The sequence below is a fragment of the Podarcis erhardii genome (assembly GCF_964252035.2).
Source record: "Podarcis erhardii genome assembly, chromosome: 1".
Lineage (NCBI taxonomy): Eukaryota > Metazoa > Chordata > Lepidosauria > Squamata > Lacertidae > Podarcis > Podarcis erhardii.
In genome coordinates, this window is record NC_138497.1 from 81,300,244 (window position 1) to 81,323,757 (window position 23,514).

A 23,514-nucleotide genomic window follows, 5' to 3' on the forward strand; every position below is an offset into this window, starting at 1 on the left:
GGAGAACCAGGACTGGATCATCAGTTTCTTTAAATTTTGACAAATACGAGCTGCAGGTGTTTGTGTCCAAAATCTAAATGGGGGTCCACCCTTCACTCCAGTTGCTGTTTGCCATTAGAGAAAAGGTAAATGTGCACAGGCTGCACCCATAAAGGGGCAATAAAAGCAACTGGAATGGCTTAATTCAGTGGGAAAATAGCACAAGTATTAACGTTTCAGGTAGTTGGCTGCTATTTGTCAGTTTTTAAGAGGCATATCTCTGCTGCCTTGTCTAGTTTGGCCCTGCTTATTATAGAAGTGCCCTTTGCAGGGTTGTGGCATAGGATAAAAAACACCACTACCCCTGCGCTTATTATTAAGAGAGGGTGGAAAGGCTGGAGGCAGAGGAGTGTTTGTCTCCCCCATGGATGAAAACTCTGGACATACAGTATTCTCTTGCGTGTGAATTTTTTGATGGGGATAACCATACTGTAAAAAAAAAAAAAGAAACCATAATGTGAGTGTTGAATAAATAAGAGTAGGTGAAGCAAACTGTGTGTGCATCTTTTTATCTTTTCCACTGTTCTGTTCATTTTCCTTCTTCTCTTGCTTCATACCATACACCCTGCTTCCCAACAAACACATGCGTTCATTGAGTGTGTGAGGAGGTGGGGCGATTGTGTCTCCTGGCCATGATCCTTTGGCAGACATACATGCATCACTAGCAAGAAAGGGCTCCTTTCTGTGGATGGTTTTGCCACCAGTCCTTCTGACCTGAGCAGGCTCTCTGAGAAGTTTGGAAAGCAGTATTTTCTGATGTTCACATTTGGAATGGCATGATACCATGGGCGGAACTGGAATTCAACATATCACTAAGTGAGGTATGCACACAGGGAACAAGGTCTGCTGATGCAATGGGACTTTCCCCCTTCTACCCCTGTGCACTCCTTGAAACTGTTCTGTGGTTGTCCCCCGCAACTGCCTAGAGCAGATTTAGGGGTTGTGGGGGCACACATGGGGGGAAGAGAGAGGAGCAGATCTTATTGCATGAGCAGACCTTATTGCATGCATACAGCAACTTAGTTGAATCCCATCCCACTCAAGTTTCATGTGGGTTTGAAGCTGCTTGTGCCTTTGTTTGTTTGTTTGTTGAGGTGTCCACACAACACTCTCCTCATCTTGGGGCAGCTTGCAGTTTCCCTCCGCTAAATTTTGATTTTCCCAATTGTAGGATAATCTGATAAAGGAATAAAATCTAATATAAAATTGCATGTCACCTGACTGGACACACTGAAGTGCATTGCATGGGTGTGTTTTCCTAATAAATACGTGTCCCAAAAGAGGTCACGGACACCATGTGATTTATTGCTGACCTCCTGACACATGCAGAGCTATGCATGTGAGAAGGGGTTTATGGTGCCCCTGATGGTATATAGGGTGGAGATTGGTCAAGAGGCAGCTATCTTTCACTTGTGCCAGCCTACAGAACATACTGTTTGCAACAAAGCACATGCTCCAGGCAACACCCTGGGACATAGATGTCCAGAGATATAAAGCCTGATGTGTATTTGTGGGTGGGGAGTGCCATAGTTTCTCACACCCACAGATGATTTTCCTTTCCCTCACTCTTGGGCTGCATTGCAACACAGAGTGATGTATTCTGCTAGATGATGATTAGGTGTAACACAAATCAATTGCAAATTTAAGAGGATGAGTGTGCAGAGCAACACATTTGATAATACTGAGTACTGTATAGGTGTAGCATAAAATAGCCCCAAGATTTCTCTACAAGAAGAGTTGTCTTAGTCAACTGCTGCTCTAAAAGGTAAAGGACCCCTGAGAGTTAAGTCCAGTCGTGAACGACTCGAGTTGCGGCACTCATCTCGCTTTACTGGCTGAGGGAGCTGGCGTTTGTCCGCAGACAGTTTTTCCGGGTCATGTGGCTGGCATGACTAAGCCGCTTCTGGTGAACCAGAGCAGTGCACGGAAACACCATTTACCTTCCCACAGATAAATAGCGGTACCTATTTATCTACTTGCACTTTGACATGCTTTCGAACTGCTAGGTTGGCAGGAGCTGGGACTGAGCAATGGGAGCTCACCCCATTGCAGAGATTCGAACCGCCGACCTTCTGATCGGCAAGCCCTAGGCTCAGTGGTTTAGACCACAGCGCCACCCATGTCCCTAACTGCTACTCTAGCTGAGGCAAAAGATTTCTACATATTTCCTTAGAGGAACAGCTGCAGGAACCTTCCACTTTGAAATCTTGAAATCAACTATATGAATGCTGTTGCTGCTATTTATTTATATATCAACATCATACTCAAACCATCCAAGTCCCAAAGGTGAACCATTCTCCAACAGAATGCAAAGGGGACAGTGCTGAATAAATGTCCTCTGCAGCATCCACATTTATTTGTATATTTCAATATTTCTACCATTTAACACAAGACAGGGTACATAGAGATTCCAAGCCCTCTCCCATCCAGGCTCTGACCATATCCAGACATCATCATCATCATCATCATCATCATCATCATCATCATCATAATTATTTATACCCCACCCACTCTGGGCGGCTTCCAACAAAATATTAAAATACAATAGTGCATCAAACATTAAAAGATGCCCTAAACAGGGCTGCCTTCAGATGTCTTCTAAAAGTCTGGTAGTTGTTTTTTTCTTTGACATCTGGTGGGAGGGCATTCCATAGGGTGGGTGCCACTAGGGTGAGAAGGCTCTCTGCCTGGTTCCCTGTAACTTGGCTTCTCACAGTGAGGGAATCGCCAGAAGGCCCTCGGCACGGAACGATGGGAGTGGAGACGCTCCTTCAGGTATACTGGACCGAGGCCGTTTAGGGCTTTAAAGGTCAGCACCAACACTTTGAATTGTGCCCAGAAACGTACTGGGAGCCAATGTGGTCTCGGCGGCTGCCCCCAGTCACCAGTCTAGCTGCCGCATTCTGGATTAGTTGTAGTTTCCGGGTCACCTTCAAAGGTAGCCCCACATAGAGCACATTGCAGTAGTCCAAGTGAGAGATAACTAGAGCATGCACCAGTCTGGCGAGACAGTCCGCTGGCAGGTAGGGTCTCAGCCTGCACACCAGATAGAGCTGATAAACAGCTGCCCTGGACACAGAATTGACCTGCGCCTCCATGGACAGCTGTGAGTCCAAAATGACTCCCAGGCTGCACAGCTGGTCCTTCAGGGGCACAGTTACCCCATTCAGGACTAGGGAGTCCTCTACACCTGCCCGCCACCTGCCCCCAAAACAGTACTTCTGTCTTGTCAGGATTCAACCTCAATCTGTTAGCCGCCTAGCACCTTGTAGCACCTACAAGGTTTCTGCATGTTAACCAGGAAAAAACACCACTCACAATATTGAACTTAATTATTTCGCTCACAAAAGGCTTCCCATTTTATTCCACTTGGGTGTCTGAGAATGTGAATTCATGATACACTGATCAGGGGCACAGGAAGGGGGGGTGCGGTGGGTGCAGCCCACCCTGCGTGTCACCAGTGAGGGGGGTGACAAAATGCCAGGTGGCACTCACTGCGGGGCCTGCAGTGCTCCCGAGCCACGCATCTCTCTCCCCCCCCCCCCAGCTGTAGGGCGGCTGAGTGGGAGGAGGCAGGCAGACTTCGGAGGCCCCATGGTGTGTCCCGCCCCTATGGGCAGCTTGCCCCACCCCTGGGCGTGCCTCCCCAGGTGCCCGAGAGGTTTCCTCTGCCGCTGACAGTGATCACCTAACGTGAACAGTCCCCAAATGCTGTCAGTTTGTGCACTTTCTTCATACTTTCTTGAGAATGTAAAAAATCACTAGTGTTCATTCATTTCCTCTATCCAGCCCACATCAACCATACCATGTCTTAGTCCTCGCTGAAGTATGGCTCCTTATCTTGAGAAAGCATGGTGTTTGCCATACATTAGGGAATGCTCATTGGGGACAGGAAAAGAGCTCGACTTTGAGTGGGGAAACTGTGGTCCTCCAGATGTTGTTGGACTGCAACTCAGGGCTCAGGAGGTTGAGAGCTGAGGTTCCAGCAATAGCTAGAAAGCCACAGGTTCCCCATGCCTTAACTAAACCCCCCCTTCCTTCTGATGAGGATGTGTGTAATTTCCCAATATCCTCACTGGGGGCTGATTTTCTTCTGTGCACTTCTGTCCTGACATGGGTCACCTTAGAAACCTAGCAACCAAACAAATTGCTTGTATGGAATTAACAAGCAAGTTGGGGTTTTTTATGATGTAAATAAGAACTATGGGGAAGCTGCTGGATGAGGAGAGGTTTAACACTTTCTCTCTCTGCCATGACAAAAATCTCCTGCTGAAGCTGCTTATTTGCATTTCAAGGGAAGCTCCATTGGAATTTTTGTAGGGACCATGGCAAGGAGAAGGCTGCTCAGACTTTCCTGTGACTGCTATTCACAAAACAAAAACATGCACAATTGGTGCATTCATGTAATTGAGGTCGCATCCAGGGCCGGCCCTCCCAAGAAGCGGGGTGAGGTGGTTGCCTCAGGTGGCAGATGTGGGCTACTCAGATCTTCAGTTAAAACAATTGTAGTAGAGGCCCTGTCTCTGCTTTGTATCTGGTGTCATAGCCAGGAGTGGTAGATTGGCTGACAGTGCAGAGGTCACAAGACTACTGTAGTCATTGTCATTGATCACATGACTACGTTGACTAAATGAAGCCATTGGGAGCATGTTGATGACACACAGCTCTATGCTCATATGAATCAGGAGAGGCTGTTGGTGCCTGGAAGCAGTGATGGGCTGGAGGCGGGTCATTATTTTGAGGTAGAGATAGAGGTGATTTGGACAACCTGTTTTGGATGACCTGTTCCTTCAAAGCCATTCTCACTTCTGGGATTTGGAGAATGATCTGGGAAGGGTTGCACTTCCTCTGAAGGAACAGATCTGTGCTTGCCTACAACTTCCTTCCAGCTACCTATTTGTCCAGCTGCCTAGTGTGATCTTCTGTGAAGGTCAGTAGCTCTCTGAGATATTTCACCTCATAACTACCTGATCCTTAAACTGGAGCTGCCAGGCCTTGAACCTGGGACGTACCAAACATGTGCTCTACCACAAAGCTAACATCCCTCCCTACAATAATGTACTATATGATGTCATATCATACAAGAAGCATTGTCTCTACCACTCATCAGATACTACTTCCTCTCTAAATAGAATCAACCAGATGAACACATATTTATTCTTGGTATCGCTAGTGAAAAGGGAAGATGTCTGGCACATAGCACCTTACATTTGGAAACCTGATGCTGCTAAAACATTTGCAGATGACCTGATTTTCAGTCAGAGTTCCATATATAACAAATTAGTTCCTTAGCTGCGCAAGCGGTGTTTTGTTTTTTATTTGGGCAAAAGCAGAATAAAAACAGGGAGGTTGGCAAATGGCAAATAAGCTTTTAGACAAAGGGGGGGGGGAGAAGGAAATAATGTATTTAAATAATACGTTTTGGGATATCTGTTTGTTTTATTGTTCCATTTTCTGTGGATAGTTTAAAAACAATAAACAATTGTTTTGATGTTTGAGTCTGAACTACGACTTCAAGGCGATTTTATATTATGAAGCACCCTGATATCTGAGGACGAAGGGCAATATACAAAGTTAGTTAGTTAGTTAGTTAGTTAGTTAATAATTCAGCCCAATCCTATGCATGTTTACTCTGGTAAATCCTATTGAGTTCAAAGAGATTTGCAGACTGATTCTACCTAGTGACGCTCCTCTTTTTCACAGCTTCCTCTCCCCTCCATCAGTCCATCCTACTGCCTCTATTGTCCAGTGTTTTCCTTCCCTCAGTCGCTGTTCCTTTAAGGCTCTGCCTGACAGTGTGTGCCTCCCAGTGCTATTTTTCCAGAAAAAGAGGTGCCAGAACTCTCCATGAACGCCTTCCTTGTTTTTTTAGAATGGCAATGGCGCCCACCTGAGAGGTGGGGAAAAAAGGCCCTGGTGCCTCCGATGTCAGGTTGCCAGTCAGGACAGGAGAAAGGAGGTGAGCTAGGACCTTAATCTGTCACCTCTCCCAAATCTGCCACTGAAGCATCCAGCTCAGTTAGGCCCATTGTAAGCTCGAAGCAGTTCCTCTGTCATCTTAAACTTCCCCAAGCTGTTTAGAATACTGAGGTTCATTTCCTTAAAATATATTCTGGGAATAAATGTAGATCATCCTACATTGAAATGCACAGTACATGATGAAATCCTTAGTCTCAAAGCAGTTCCTATCTCTTTAATGAAATACTTGGGTCTGAGAAGGTTGCTCCTATCAGATCTTTTTTAAGAGTCAAGTATCAGCTTGCAAGTCCATGTACCAGATTTCAGATATACTCCTCTGTTTGCTCACTAGCTTCCAGCCTTCCAGCCACAGAGAAAATATACTTGCATGCAAGTATAAAATGAAACAATGGCTTTTATGATAACTGAGTTGCAACACAGGTACTGCATTGTAAAAGCCATTGTTTATTTTTTAAAAAAAGAATTAACAAACTTTATTAAATCTCATATATAGATATAGTGTGTAACATAAGATAGCAAAATACACACATTTAATAAATGTTCATATTATAATTATGTTATACTTAATATTTTACCACACAGAAAAACTTGCGTATATTCACCCACATTTATACTTTATTTATTCTTCATAAATTCAATAAGAGGGTTGCATGTAATTTTATTTCTCTTTCTTGTCTGCTTTCTTGTCTGCTGATCACTTCCATAAGCTTGTACTTGTACTGCTACCTCCCAAATGTTTGTTGCCCATTCTTTAACTCTTGGTGGTGACCTATTTTTCCATTTTTGTATAATGAGCATGCAAGCAGCTACTATCAAATTCCATATTAACTTCTTATAGTTTATTTAATAATTTATAATAACAATTTCTTATTTACACCCTGTCCATCTGGTTGGGTTTCCCCAGCCACTCTGGGCGGCTTCCAAGAGAATACTAAAAACACAAGAAAACATCAAACATTAAACATTAAAAACTTCCCTAAACAGGGCTGCCTTCAGATGTCTTCTAAAACTCAGATAGTTGTTTATTTCTTTGACATCTTATGGCAGGGCGTTCCACAGGGTGGGTGCCACCAGCAAGAAGGTCCTCTGCCTGGTTCCCTATAATCTCACTTTTTGCAGTGAGGGTACCTCCAGAAAGCCCTCAGTTTGTGGATCTAAGTACGCTAATAATAGGCCAAAACCAGCTCTTTGAATTGGTCCTGCAAACAAATTGTCAATCGGTGCAGTCAGGCCAGGATCGGTGTAATATTCTCAAACTGCCTTGCTCCGGCGAGCAACCTGCCCGCTGAATTCTGCACTAGCTGAAGTTTCCAAACCATCTTCAGAGGCATCCCGACATATTTTTCATACATAACCACTCTTATGGGGGCAAGAAGACCTTTAACAGGATCCGCCAGTGAGACTGACAACACACACCTGCTCTTTGCAAGAACGCAACAGACCAGCAACAAGGCGAGCCATAGAACGCTAGGGAAGAACAAAGCATCTGGAACAGCACCACCTAGTGGCACATGCTGGGTACTCCCTTACTTGCTATGTATTCAGCAAGGCAAAAACAGAACCTCTCACTGCCCCCACCCCAGCACCAAAAACAATTCAAAACCTGGATGCCAGTAGTGAATGTCATTAGGGTGTTCAATGGAGAATAGTTGTGCACTCTGTACCTGCTGCAATTCTCTCTTCCACTCATCTATTAAAGGTACAGGAGCACTGGCCTCTAAACTAGCTATTCCAAATGTTGTGCTGTCACTGACCCTCCACCAGTGTCACCCATGGCTCCCTTTGACTGCATTTGTTCCCCCTTTTGGTCTATGGACCACAATAAAGCGCTCTGTGTCTGTGTCTGTGTGCACTGTTAGGACAGCCCCCCCTAATTTCCATCCAGGTTTCACCTTGGCTATTATTTACATAAAGTTACATAGAACTTGGTCTCAAAATACAGACCTCCAGAATTTTTTCCCAGGAGTTCAGTGTTGCTTTATATGATGTACTGTCTTAGTACAGGGGTAGGCAACCTAAGGCCTGGGGCCCGGATGCAGACCAATCGGCTTCTCAATCCGGCCCTCGGACGGTCCAGGAATCAACGTGTTTTTACATGTGTAGAATGTGTCCTTTTATTTAAAATGCATCTCTGGGTTACTTGTGGGGCCTGCCTGATGTTTTTACATGAGTAGAATGTGTGCTTTTATTTTTATTTTTTGTTTTTTAAAAAAATATATTTTATTAAGGGTTTTCTTGTTTTACAGTGTAAGTGTAATGCCTCGTGTATTTTTTTTCCCCGTGTAACATTTTTACAAATCCATTTCATTTGTTGAGGCATTAGGGGGAGAAGAAAAAAGAAAAGAAAAAAAAAAGAAGAAGAAAGGAGGGTGGAAGGAGGGGAGATGGATGGGGGTGGGGTGGGGTAGCGGTGTTTCTATTATGCTTAATGTATGTAGTTTGGTGTCAGCGTGCTTGTGTTGTTCACTTGTGTTCCTTTGGTGGTGAGAGAGGTTGGGGTTGGCCTAGGATGTGATTGTTTGTTTGTGATTGGCTGTGGTGATCTTTGTTTTCGTGTGTGAGTGAGGTGGGTGGGTGTTTTGGATCAAGTTAGCCATATTGATTTGTATGCTGTTGGTGGATTATTGTCATTGTCCTGTTGGGCTGTGTATGTGATAAAGGGGAGCCATACCGGGGTGAAGGTGTCTTCTTCTGTTTGTCCCCGTGTCAGTTTCAGTTTGTTAGTTAATTTTTCTAGTAGGGCTGTTTCCCATACTATTTGGTACCATTGGTCCATGCTTACTCCTGACAGGTCTCTCCAGTGTCTGGTTATGGTGTTTCTGGCTGCTGAAAGTAGGTGGGTTATGAGTTCTTTGTGGAGTAAATGGGCATTGTTGTCTTGGAAGATGTTTAGTAGGGCCAATTCTGGGGTGAAGTCTAATACTTGCTTTGTTATTTTACATATTTCTTGTATGGCTGTTGTCCAGAATAGTTGGATTTTGGGACACTCCCACCACATGTGGAGGTATGTGCCTGTGGAGGTGCACCCTCTCCAGCATTTTGGTGAGGTTCCTGGGTGTATTAGCGCTAGTTTCCTTGGTGTTAGGTACCACCTGTAGGTGAGTTTCAGTGTGAGTTCTTTTCTTTTCGTTGATATGGATTTAAAGGGGGGTTTAGACCACATTCTGGTCCATTGAGTGGGGTTAATCTCATAGCCTATGTCATTCTCCCATTGTTTTTTGATTGCGTCTAGGGGATTTGTGGGATTTTGGAGTAGTATTTTGTATATTGCGGATACCGTCCCTTTACCATTTCCCTTTGTTGTTAGGAGGAGGTTTTCAAAGGTTGTCAGGGGCCTAGTTGCTGCTGATTTTACTGTTGGGTTGTTTAAGAGGGCATGTAGTTGGTGTTGTGTTAACCAGGGCATTTGGGTGTCTTCTAGTTTGTCTTGTATTTCTTGTGTTGACAAGGGTTTGTTATTTTTATAAAAGTCTATTAGGCGATATAAGCCTTTGGTTCGCCAGGCTTTTATCTGGAGGTTTTGTGCTGCATGGTGGAATAATGGGTGGTACGCCAGGGGGATTAGTGGGGATGGGGTTGGGGATAGTTTGCCTATTTGTGTTTTCCATGCTTTGAGCATGGTCTGTGTGTACCTGTTAAGTGTTGTGGGAATTTTCTTTAGTTTGTTTGGGAGGAGTGGGTATGTTGTGGTGCAGGTATTTTCAATTGTGTCCCTCTCTAGGTGTACCCATTGTTTTGTCTCATCTTCTAGTATGTATGGAATTACATGACATATTTGGTTGGCAATGTAATATGCTTCTATGTTGGGGATTCCCCATCCTCCTTCTGAGGTGGGGAGGTGCAGGTATTTGGGGCTTATTCTTGGTTTTTTATGTGAGAAGATGAAAGAGTGTAGTTTTCTCTGCCAACTGCGGAGTTGGGTTGAGGGGATCCAGATTGGGAGGGTTTGGAATAGGTAGGTTAGTTTTGGGAGTGTGATCATTTTGATCATGGCTATTTTGTCTGAGAGAGTGAAATTCGTGTTATTCCATCTCTTTAGGTCTTTGTTAATTTGCCGCCACAGGGGCTTGTAGTTGTGGAGGTACAATTTGTTGAGGTTTCTGGTTATTTGTACCTCTAGGTATCTGAACTTGGTGTGGCAGAGTTTTATTTTGGTGACCTTCGTGAGCTCTTTTTGGGTGTGAGGAGGGGTGTTGAAGCACATAGCTTCTGACTTTGTAAAATTTACCTGTAGGCCCGACACCATTGCAAATTTGTTGAGTTCTCTGATTAGGGAGGTTGCTGTGCTTATGGGGTCTGGTGTTGTCACCATTAGGTCATCTGCAAAGAGCCCTAATTTATAGGTTCTGCCTTTTATTTCCACTCCCTTGATGTCTGTGGCTGCTCGGATGAGGATTGCTAAGGGTTCCAGAGCCAGGATAAATAAGAAGGGAGACAGTGGGCATCCTTGTTTCGTGCCTCTTTGGATAGCTATAGTATTAGAATCCATATTGTTAATTCTGCATTTTGCTGTGGCTTGGGAGTATATTTGTTTGAGGATTTGTAGGAAGTTGGGGCCAAATTTCATGTTAGTTAGTACTGCTAATATGTATTTCCACTCTAAGCAATCAAAGGCTTTGAGGATGTCTAGGGACATAATTGTCAATGGGAGTTTCGTTGCCTTGCTGTGTTCGATCAGGTTCAGTAGTTTCCTGATGGGGTCTGTTATATTGCGGCCAGGGACAAAGCCAGTCTGGTCTGGGGCTATTAACTTGTGTAAGAAGATTTTTAGGCGGTTGGCCAAGATTGATGTGAATATCTTGTAGTCTTGGTTTATTAATGAGATTGGGCGGTATGATTCTACTTTGAGGCTGTCTTTTAGTGGTTTTGGGATGGAGACTATTTTGGAGTGGGTCCAGGTTTTGGGGATGGGGCCCCCTTTTATGATGTCGTTGAATAGGCGGGTCATGTAGGGCATCAAGGGTTCTTTGAATTTCCTATAGAATTCTGCTGTGAAGCCGTCTGGACCTGGGGCTTTGTGTGGTTTCAGGTTTTTGAGGACCACATCTATTTCCTCTGGGGTGATAGGGCTGTCCATGAATTCCTGTTCCTCATCAGTTAGGGTAGGCATGGTCAGTCCTGCTAGAAATGTTCTGATTTCCTTCTCTAGTGGGTTATGGGAGGTGTATAGGTTGGAGTAGAATTCTGCAAATTCTGAGGTTATTTCTTCAGGGGAGGATGTTATGCTGCCGTCTTTTTTGGTGATGCAGTGTATTCTTGTTTTGAGTGCTTTTTTCCTACATCTATTTGCTAGTAATCTGGAGTTTTTCCCTCCATATTCATAGAAACGTTGTTTAGAATATAGAATGCTGATCATTGTTTTGTTAATTTCTAGGGAGTCTAGTTCTCTCCTTTTTTGTTCTATAAGTTTGAGGAGTTTTTTAGATCCTGTTTTTTTGTAGCGTGTTGAGAGGGCTGTGATGTCTTGTTCTATTTTGCTAATTTTTGAGGAGGTTTGTTTTTTAAGGAATGTTTTCTCTTTTATGCAAGCTCCTCTGGTGACCGCTTTCATTGTGTCCCATAGGAGGGGGGTTGTTATATTGTCTACATCGTTTTCCTTGAAGTAGTTTTGGAGGGTTTTTGTGAGACTCTCTCTAATTTGTTTGTTTGTAGTTAGGATGGGACTGAAGGACCATGATGGGGTGGTTTGTGTTCCTTCTCCTATTTTAACGATGACTTCTACTGGGGCGTGATCTGTGATTTTAATGTTACCGATGTTTGTTGATTCCACTGAGGGGATCAGACCCTGTGTGAGTAGAATGCTGTCCAGTCTGGACACTGTATCATGACGTCCCAATTGGAATGTATGGCTGATGTCACCCGGGTTTTGCTCACTCCAAATGTCGTAGAGACCCCTGTTTTTTAGCATTTTTAGTAACTTGTAAGAGTTCCTAGTTGTTGGGGGTTTCCTTCGGAGGAAGGTTGCCCATGGGGTTGTAGGGTGGATATCTTTCAGGGATATACCTTTCATATTTAGATTGAGGTCCCCTCCTAGGATTGCTTCCCCTTCAGAGAAGGAGAGGAATTTGTTTAGTGTCTTCTGGAAGAATTCTAATTGTTTCGCGTTTGGGGCATATATGGAGCCAATTGTCAGTTTGATTTTACCATCTAGTGTCCCTTTAGTGAAAATGAATCTGCCTTTTTTGTCCCTGAGGACTGTTGTGGCAGTGAAGTTCAGGTCTCTACTGAGTATTATGGCTACACCGGGAGCTTTCCCTGAGCCTCGTGCGACCCACTGCTGACTGAAGCGGGGGTCGCTCAGGAGTTTGCTGCCTTTGGGTGGGTTGTGTATTTCTTGTAGGAAGGTGATGTGTGGTTTCATGGTGTTTATGTATGAGGTGATGCGTTTTCTTTTGATGGGGTTTCCCAGCCCCCTCACGTTTAATGTAATTGCTTTTAGGTTAGCCATCTTGCTTATCTATTATGTGGGGCGATTCCCTGCCAACCCGTTCGGGTTGTCTTGTGTCTCTCTCTTCGTGTTGTTTAAAGAACCAGTGGGGTTGTGCTGACCTAGGGTGTGGTGGGTGGGGGGCTAATGGGATTAGAGTAAGATTTGGGTTAAAGAGTAGGGGGTAAGTTGTAGAGAGTTTCCTATATGTAGTCATATAGGTGTTTGTTTGGGGTATTTTGGGCCATCTGGCATTTAGCCGGTTGGTCCTAGGTCTCAGCTGGTGTGGAAGGCCGTGTTCAAGGACAGGCCGTCCCCCCTGTTGTTTGCGAGAGGGGGAGATCAGTGAGACAGTGTGAAGTGACTTTGTAACGTCGCTGTCAAGTATAAGGTTCATGAGCAATGTTGCCAATGTTATGAGCAACATTGTTGGTGTGTTGGGGTGTGGGTGTGGGTGCTGGTACGCTCTGGTGCCACCATAGTGCTGGTTGGGTATCAGATTTTAGCCTGATTGTGGGTTGTGTTATTGAGGTTGGAGGAGTTGTTTTTCCTTAGTATGGAGTATGGGAATGTTGAAGGTGTGGGTGGTGGGGAATGTGGTTGAGGTCGTCTGGGCTGGTGTTGGGGTGGGGATTTCTGTGGGGGTGTGGGGCTGGGGGGATGTTGATGGTGTTAACTAAATCTATGTTTTTGGGGGGGAGAGGGGGAACGGGGGCGGGGAATCACCAGTCCTTCAGTTTGTGGCTTCATTCAGCTGCGGTTGTTGTTGTTGTAGGGTTGTCTATCTGCGATGAATTGGTTTGGTTAATCTTGGTCTGGTTTCTTGTGTCGTATGGCCGGCGGGGTGGTTCTGAGCATGATGCTTGTCTGTATTGGTTTGTGTTGTTGTGCCACTTCTGTTGTTTCCTTTTCTTCTTCTCTACCGTCGCCCAGTTGTTTGCTGTTGTTTCCTCGTGGTTGGGGCTGTCACTTGGTGGGTTTGTCGGTTGCCATTCCGGTGGGAGGTCGAGTTCAAGGTTCTTTAGTAGTTGTAGGGCCTCAGATATGTTGGTGGCCGTGTGTTGTGTTGTATTAGTTGTTACAATTAGGCGGAAGGGGAAGCCCCATTGGTATTTGATCCCTGCTTGTTGGAGACGCTGGGTGCATGGGCGCAGGCTTTTCCTCCGGTTTAGGGTATCCTGGGATAGGTCCTGTAGGGCCAGAATGGGGGTTTCTCCATATCGAAGGTTGGTTGAGTTTCTGAGGTTGTTCCATACCTCTTCCTCCTTTTTGTAGCGCGTGAAGCATACAATGATGTTTCTTGGGGGGGCGCTGGGTTTTGGCATGGGTTTTAGGGCTCTGTGAGCCCTCTCCAAGTCATCTGCCTCAAGTTTCAGGCCTGGGATTGTGTTTTTCAGCCAGCGTATAATTAGGTCTGCTGGGCTTTTCTCCTCTGTTTTTTCAGGAAAGTTGCGGAAGCGGATGTTACAGCATCTATTGCGATCTTCAAGGTCGGCTTGCTTAATTTTCATCTCTCTGTGTTCTGCTTCCATTTGGTTTACCAGTTCGTCCAGTTTCTTGTTCACACGTGCGTTCTCCTCCCGGTATTGCTCTATTATTCTTTCTTGCATTTGGTTCTTGTTCTCTAGAGCTTCCACTTTGGAGGTTAGATTGTTGATTAGTGCCTGCATGGGAGCCATTGTGGCCTTCAGTGTTTCTTCTAATCGTGCTTCTAATCTTGCTTCCATTTCCCTCAGATCTCGTTTCATTACTGGGTGGTCGTCATCTTGAAGGGGAGTTATGGTATTGGCATTGTTTGCCATCCCTCTGGTTGGTGTCATCTCAGTCTCCCTAATGGTTTTGGTTTGAGGTTGGCTTGGCATCCTCTTGGAGTAGGGCGTGTGGTGGTTAGGAGTTGTGGCAGTGGTGATTCCTGGGTATTGTTGGGTTGCTGGGCTGATCAGGCGTTGCCGGTGGCTTTTACAGAGCGTTTGGATTAGGTGGTCATTTGTGTCACTTCTAGCCTGTGTTTTAAGATCTTGTCTAGAGTTTCTGTGGTTGCCTCAGCGTTGCCGCCAAAGCGGGGGGGGGGGGGCAGGTAAGTAGAGATGGGTAGACTAACGGACAGACAGTTCATATAAGGGGGAGAGGTTAGCAGGTAGAGATGCAAGAGATTAGAGGGGTGGGGCCAGGGAAAATATGTGTTTAGGAGGGGGTTGTATATACCCAAAAGGGGTATTGGGGTCCGGTTAAGGTGGAGGTTGGGGTTGGGGGTGCGCTCAGAAACAGAGACAGACAAATAGGCTATATGTAAAGGGTGGAGGGAGAAAAAGGAAGAAGAAGAAAGAAAGAAGAAGGGGGGAGACGGGGGGGGGGAGAGGGGAGATTGGAGTAAAAGAGAAGAGAGAGAGAGAGACAAAAAGAGAGTTGAAAGAGGAGAGATAGTACAGTAATATCGGCGGTATTAGATTGCCGCAGTAGTTTTAGCTATAGTATGAGGGGGGCAAAGTAGGATATGGTGATATGAATGTGTGTATGTGTTTCCTTTAGGGGAAGGGGGGGGATGGAGAGAGGGAGGAGGAAGAGAAAAGGAGAGGGGGAGGGGGAAGGGTGGGAAAAGGAGGGAGAAGAAAAGAGAGGGGGAGAAAAGGGAGGGGGAGGGAGGGTGAGCTGTGGCAATGGTATGGGGGGGAAAGTCTTATTTTAAAAGAGGGGGTGGGGGGAAAGGGCTCCCCCCTCAAAAACAAGCTGACGAACAGGCTAAAAAGGGGGAGTTGATTTTAAAAGATAAAGGGGATAGAGAACAAAATTGGGGATGGAGAAAGGTGGGATAAAAGGAAAAAATAAAATAAAGGGGGTGAAGGGAGAGAGAGGAGAGAAAAAAGGGAGAGAAAAATAAACGGGGGGGGGGAGTATCAATAGCAATAGCAGTGATATGGAGGAAATTTTTGTTTAAAAAGAGAGTGGTGGTCGTGGATGGGGGTGAAAGATCCCCCCCTCAAGAACAAGCTAACAAATAGAATAGAAATAGAAATAGAATAGAGAGGGGGGGATTGTGTTTTTTTAAAAATATATATATATATAAAAGAAACCTATTTCCCCCTAATTATTATTATTATTTTCTGTTTGAAAAAAGTAAGGGTGGCTGCTGCAGCAGTGCCCCCTCTTTTAAAAAGAAAAATGATCAAAGTAGGTATATGGGGGGGGGAATAAAAAAAGGACTTTTTTAAAAACAAAAAAAAAGGGAGAGGGGGAGGAAGGGGTTAAAAAAGGATATATATATTTTTTTAAAAAAAGGGGGGGGGGAAGAGGGTAGTTTCTTCCTTTCTGCGATCTCCTTTGTCATGCGGTTTTCCTCTGTTTTCCGGAGGGGTAGGCTCCCGTCGGCTCAGCCACTTGTTTTTTCGGAGCCTGTTTTTTCGGAGCCGTGCTCACCTACCTCTCCTCTTCTTTCCCGTCGGCAGAGATGGGGGGCAGCAGCGGTAAAGTTGGGGCTCTTTTTTCTTTCTTTCCTTTTCTCCTTCTTTCCCCCTTTTCTCTTATTTTTCTCCCTCTCTGCGTTGGCTGCACTGTCCTCCTGGTTTTGGAGCTCCTCTTAGCTGTTGGGGGGGGGGGGTGGTCGGGTGCCTTTCCGGGTGCCTTTCCGGCTCAATCTCAGTCCTGGGGGGGTGTTTTGGCTCCTTTGATAGACCCCTGGGCACCCCCAATTCCTCTCTGCTGGCAGTGCTGGCGGCAGCAGTCCTGGGAGTCCGGGAGTCGGCCAGACAGAGCCTTTTACTCTGGCTGGCTTCAGGAGCTCTTTTCTGCTGTTGCAGCCGCCATGCTGCCTCGCCGGAAGTCCATGTGTGCTTTTATTTAAAATGCATCTGTAGGAGTGCAAATATTCAGAGTGTGGGGTCAGGTGGGATTACTATGAGGAATTATAAAATATGCACCAAGCCATTGTGTCCATGATGGATGCATTGTGTTGATTGGGTTTGATACATTGACAATAATTTCTGATCAAATCCCACAACCATCTGCATCTCTGGCCATTTTCTCTACTGCCCATTTCTCTCTCTTCATAAGTTACGTACACAGCCCAGTTGTGTAGACAGGCAGGCATCCTGGGTCATCAAAGATAGTGGGCAAGTTTCTTTGATGTAGCTTTCTGATATGTTATTCTTAGGATGTTAACCTTAGGACCAGGAAACAGATCTCATATGAAGGTGATAATGATCGCTATCCTCCTGGCCATCCTTCTTATCACATGTATTGCTTGTTTATCACCTCCCGGGGTTGCCAAATGTCCTCCTTTGTAGTTCTGTTATTTGTTTACCCCAGAAATATGTGTGCTTAATTAGTTTAACTTGTTCCCAAGTGGGGTTTGTTGAAATGCTCAGAAGAAATCTGATTGGTTCTTACAAACTCTCTGTAAAAAGTTCTTTTGTGAATAAAACGACCTGGGCTGAAGGGCAGAGAGAGACAGACAGAGAGAATATTATACGCACCCTTCCCAGAGTCTTGTTGGTTCAAGTCTCTGTGTGTATTCTTATTAATCAGAGTTCAATCCTTCCTTTACTTTGTGAACACCTCATGCATCTCTGGGCTATTTGTGGGGCATAGGAATTCATTCATCCCCCCCCCAAAGTATAGTCTGGGGACAGTGGACCGGCCCACAGCTGAAAAAGGTTGCTGGCCCCGCCCTGACTTAGTACCTCAGTGGCAGGGTTATTTCCCCAAATGCCCCCGGGAGAGTGCTTTGGCTCAGAAGCTGAACACATCATTTGCATGCGGAAGTCCTCAGTTTCACTCCCTGGCATCTCCCGGTTAAAAAAGAAAAATCATAGGAAGGGTGTAACTTATCCCTTTTGCAAAATCCTTGGCACTGAGAACAGAAACAGTGAAGTAATCACATTCTTCTGTTGAAATGGGCAGCATTGCATAGGAAGTTTTGGTACTGCAGGGAAAATGAGCCAAGTAGTTCACAAAGTCACATGTGGCAAGCCTCCTTTCCATCGGCTGAGGCTGTTGTAGTCCAGAACTCCTTGAGGGAGGCACCAGGTTGGGAGAGCCAAGTTTAATATATACGGTTGCACTCAAAACCTATGTGTGAGGGCAAGGCTACTTGTGCGGTGGGGGTTTCTACCACCACCCTCTCACTTTAGAATACTGTATCCCGGAAGAGCCTTTCTTGGGGTTTGGGGAACACTCAGGAAAAGTCTGGGTGACTGCTGTGGGAGGTAGCAGTGGTTTTTCTTTATTTTTATTGTTTTTCAGCTGAAATGTTCACAGCTTAGTATCAAAAGGTTCTCACGAGTAACATCTCGTTACATTTATTTCACAATATTTAGCTTTCAGCACTTTAGCGAAAGTGTGGGCAAAAAGTAGGTCTACTGCTAGATATCTGGGTAGCTTGAGGGACATCAGGGAGTAGAACTGATTCCTAACTGTTTAGCGGCAGAAACAACAAAATTAATCCCCTTCGACCCTTACACTCCATGATGTTAGTTGACTACAGCTGCCAAATTTCAAAAGGTGAAAATCCAGACACAAAAGTTGAGTTGTTGTTTTTTTTTGCAAGATATCAAAAAAGAAAATGAAGTGTTTGAGCTATTTTAGTCGACCCACTATGCAACAGCCATGGAAAAATCAAAATTCATGTTAGGGTCAAAAGGACTGAGAATAAAACTGCCGATAATCATAATGCCATGATCAAGGCTGAATCGACCCTGACCTGTTTAACATTATTAGAATGATATTAGATATATCGTTCTAAAACATCACGGGGCCTACTTGTAATTTAGATTGCTTTTCTTACCTTGTTGTTGGTTTATTTTCATCAAAACGCTGCTGGTTGCTCTTAATAACAGATTAAGAACATTAACAGCAATGCGTCCTTTGTCCTTCTGCGTTACCACAACCCTTCCTTAACTCTTTCCTAACGTTAAAAAGATGAGTTTAGAGCCACCCCAAGGACAACTCCATGAGGAAATGTTACAACATGGGGTGTTGTTGTTTAGTCGTTTAGTCGTGTCCGACTCTTCGTGACCCCATGGACCAGAGCACGCCAGGCACTCCTGTCTTCCACTGCCTCCCACAGTTTGGTCAGACTCATGTTTGTGGCTTCGAGAACACTGTCCAACCATCTCGTCCTCTGTCGTCCCCTTCTCCTTGTGCCCTCCATCTCTCCCAACATCAGGGTCTTTTCCAGGGAGTCTTCTCTTCTCATGAGGTGGTCAAAGTATTGGAGCCTCAGCTTCACAATCTGTCCTTCCAGTGACCACTCACTGATTTCCTTAAGAATGGACATGTTTGATCTTCTTTCAGTCCATGGGACTCTCAAGAGTCTCCTCCAGCACCATAATTCAAAAGCATCAATTCTTTGGCGATCAGCCTTCTTTATGGTCCAGCTCTCACTTCCATACATCACTACTGGGAAAACCATGGCTTTAACTATACAGACCTTTGTTGGCAAGGTGATGTCTCTGCTTTTTAAGATGCTGTCTAGGTTTGCCATTGCCTTTCTCCCAAGGAGCAGGCGTCTTTTAATTCCGTGACTGCTGTCACCATCTGCAGTGATCCCAAGAAAGCCCAAGAAAGTAAAATCTCTCACTGCCTCCATTTCTTCCACTTCTATTTGCCAGGAGGTGATGGGCCCAGTGGCCATGATCTTCTTTTTTTTGATGTTGAGCTTCAGACCATATTTTGCACTCTCCTCTTTCACCCTCCTTAAAAGGTTCTTTAATTCCTCCTCACTTTCTGCCATCAAGGTGGTATCATCTGCATATCTGAGGTTCTTGTAATTTCTTCCGGTGATCTTAATTCCGGTTTGGGATTCATCCAGCCCAGCCTTTTGCATGATGAATTCTGCATATAAGTTAAATAAGCAGAGAGACAATATAAAGCCTTGCCGTACTCCTTTCCCAATTTTGAACCAATCAGTTGTTCCATATCCAGTTCTAACTGTAGCTTCTTGTCCCACATAGAGATTTCTCAGGAGACAGATGAGGTGATCAGGCACTCCCATTTCTTTAAGAACTTGCCATAGTTTGCTGTGGTCGACACAGTCAAAGGCTTTTGCATAGTCAATGAAGCAGAAGAAGATGTCTTTCTGGAACTCTCTAGCTTTCTCCATAATCCAGCGCATGTTTGCAATTTGGTCTCTGGTTCCTCTGCCTCTTCTAAATCCAGCTTGCACTTCTGGGAGTTCTCGGTCCACATACTGCTTGAGCCTTCCTTGTAGAATTTTAAGCATAACCTTGCTAGCATGTGAAATGAGTGCAACTGTGGAGTAGTTGGAGCATTCTTTGGCACTGCCCTTCTTTGGGATTGGGATGTAGACTGATCTTCTCCAATCCTCTGGCCACTGCTGAGTTTTCCAAACTTGCTGCCATATTGAGTGTAGCACCTTAATAGCATCATCTTTTAAAATTGTAAATAGTTCAGCTGGAATACAATCACTTCCACTGGCCTTGTTATTAGCAGTGCTTTCTAAGGCCCATTTGACTTCACTCTCCAGGATGTCTGGCTCAAGGTCAGCAACCACACTACCTGGGGTGTACGAGCCATCCATATCTTTCTGGTATAATTCCTCTGTGTATTCTTGCCACCTCTTCTTGATGTCTTCTGCTTCTGTTAGGTCCTTACCACTTTTGTCCTTTATTATGGTAATCTTTGTACGAAATGTTCTTTTCATATCTCCAATTTTCTTGAACAGATCTCTGGTTCTTTCCATTCTGTTGTTTTCCTCTATTTCTTTGAATTGCTCATTTAAGAAGGCCTTCTTGTCTCTCCTTGCTATTTTTTGGAAATCTGCATTCAATTTCCTGTATCTTTCACTATCTCCCTCGCATTTTGCTTGCCTTCTCTCCCCCACTATTTGTAAGGCCTCGTTGGACAGCCACTTTGCTTTCTTGCATTTCCTTTTTATTAGGATGGTTTTCATTGCTGCCTCCTGTATAATGTTGTGAGCCTCCACCCATAGTTCTTCAGGCACTCTGTCCACCAAATCTAAATCCTTAAACCTGTTCCTCACTTCCACTGTGTATTCATAAGGGATTTGATTTAGACTGTATCTTACTGGCTCAGTGGTTTTTCCTACTTTCTTCAGTTTAAGCTTGAATTTTGCTATAAGAAGCTGTTGATCTGAGCCACAGTCAGCTCCAGGTCTTGTTTTTGCTGACTGTATAGAGTTTCTCCATCTTTGGCTGCAGAGAATATAATCAATCTGATTTTGATGCTGCCCATCTGGTGATGTCCATATGTAGAGTCATCTCTTGTGTTGTTGGAAAAGAGTGTTTGTGATGACCAGCTTGTTCTCTTGGCAGAACTCTATTAGCCTTTGCCCTGCTTTGTTTTGAACTCCAAGGCCAAACTTGCCAGTTGTTCTTTATATCTCTTGATTCCCTACTTTAGCATTCCAATCCCCTATAATGAGAAGAACATCCTTCTTTGGTGTCATTTCTATAAGGTGTTGTAAGTCTTCATAGAATTGGTCAATTTCAGTTTCTTCAGCACCAGTAGTTGGTGCATAAACTTGGATTACTGTGATGTTAAAAGGTCTGCCTTGGATTCGTATCGAGATCATTCTATCATTTTTGAGATTGCATCCCAGTACAGCTTTCGCCACTCTTTTGTTGACTATGAGGGCCACTCCATTTCTTTTACGGGATTCTTGCCCACAGTAGTAGATATGATGGTCATCCGAACTGAATTCGCCCATTCCCGTCCATTTTAGTTCACTGATGCCCAGGATGTCAATATTTATTCTTGCCATCTCATTTTTGACCACATCCAACTTACCCAGGTTCATGGTTCTTACATTCCAGGTTCCTATGCAATATTTTTCTTTACAGCAGTGGACTTTCCTTTCGCTTCCAGGCATATCCGCAACTGAGCGTCCTTTCGGCTTTGGCCCAGCCGCTTCATCAGCTCTGAATCTACTTGTACTTGTCCTCCGCTCTTCCTCAGTAGCATGTTGGACGCCTTCCGACCTGAGGGGCTCATCTTCCAGCGTCATAACATTCATATGCTTGTTGTCTTTGTCCATGGAGTTTTCTTGGCAGGGATACTGGAGTGGCTTGCTGGTTCCTGCTCCAGGTGGATTACATTTCGTCAAAACTCTCCACTATGACCTGTCCATCTTGGGTGGCCCTGCACGGCATAGCTCATAGCTTCTCTGAGTTATTCAAGCCCCTTCGCCACGGCAAGGCAGTGATCCATGAAGGGGACAACATGGGGTAGTTTAGGAAAAAAGGCATGTTAAAGGCTTACTGGATTATGCTGAGAAGGTGGATAGGGAGACAATTCTCTCCCTCTCTCGTAATACTAGAATCATTCAATGAAGCAGAATGTTGGAAACTGAGGCGTTCTCAAAGTAAAGGAAGGATTGAACCAGCAAGACTCTGGGAAGGGTGCGTATAATAATCTCTCTGTGTGTCTTTCTGTGCCTCCAGCCCCTGGCCCAGGTCGTTTTATTCACAAAAGAACTTTTTACAGAGTGTTAGTAAGAACCAATCAGATTTCTTCTGAGCATTTCAACAAACCCCACGTGTTGACAAAGTCAGATCAAAAGAAATTTTTTTAACTACAAAGACTACTCTGAGTATGCATACATAATCTGAGAGTAAATAAAAGAGGACTAGAGAAACTCCGGAGATCACAAACAGGAGTAAACAGGAGAGGATGGAAGGATGGCAAGGAGATAGGCATCTTTATCACCTTCCTGGGAAACTATTTCCAGGCCCTAAGATAAACATCCTGAGATGTGCATTCCCTCAGTGATGTTATCTGCCCTTGATTGCCTGGGAATGTGCATCTGCATAAGCTCCACGGAAGGGAGGAAACCCCTTTGATTTAGGCTCTGGGTTCTTAATGGGTCCAGCTGCCAGAAGTTAGATTGATTAGCCTGCAAGTCGGTCATTGGAGAATTTGAAAATAATCAGGAGTTCTGATTGGTTTCGGGGGTTCCGACGCTACGTGCAAATTGGGGATAAAAAGATCTTGGGAATGGCTGAGAAAGCGCGCTCTGCAATCCGCCCGGCTGCTGATGTTCCATCTAAGTAGCCGTCCTTTCGTCCTTTGTGATGGAGAATTGTGAAAGCCTCTGAATGCGGAACATTGAAAGGACTTTAACTATTCTGTGTCTTAGTCGTGAGTATGTAAGTCAGTTAGATTTCACAATGTTCTTATTTTCTTGTTTGTAACTTACTAAAGAAGTGCCTGCTATTTTAGCATGTTTTCTTATGTTCTTTTAAAATAAATTTTAAAGAAGAAACTGTTTGGTTTGTGTGCCTTTCCGGGGGGAAAAGCTAATTCCTAGCCTTACGCTTGGTTGCGCTTTACCGTAGAATTTCTGTCTGCAAGTCTGTGGATGCAACTTGTGGAGTGGGGATAACTAGTAATAACTGGGCACAGCCTTCTCCCTGGGTTGTGGCTCTGAGTTCCCCGGACCGAAGGGAGTGGTGGCAGCCTTACCGGTTCTAATTTGTTCTGTTCCTGTAAAACGTAGACGCGCCTGCCAGCCCTGCTCAAGAAACCTGGTCTGGCTGGAGAGCAAAGACAGGTGAGGGAGGGGCGAGCGGCTGGGGGCAAGTTTACCACAGATGTGTTAAATTTTGCACTCATTATCTACTTTCAAAATCTCTCACAAAAGCAGCTATGGTACCCAGTCACATCAAACATCTGTTGCTGATGTGTATGTCTCCCCAGGCATTTCACACGAGGCCCATCTTTGAAGTTGATTCTTCCATCAATTTCAAAACAGCATACATTCACGTTTGCAGGCTACTTATTTTATTTATTTATTTAGATACAACTCTTCTACCATAGAAGGACTTCATGGAGACAATTTACAACAAAATTACATAAATTAATAATATAATACAATAAGACAATAGCAGCGACTTTTAAAAGAGCAACAGAGATGGTGTCATTGGTTGCCAAAAGTATACATTTTTAATTTTTTTGCACCTGAAAGATTTTTTTGTTTTAAATAAGAGTATAGGAGGGAGTTTTAATCAGGGTTGCCTCATGGAGAAGGCCTGCCTCTGCCTAGTTGTTGCCACCATCTAACCTCTGAAGGCAAGTCCACCCAGAATAGGGTCTCA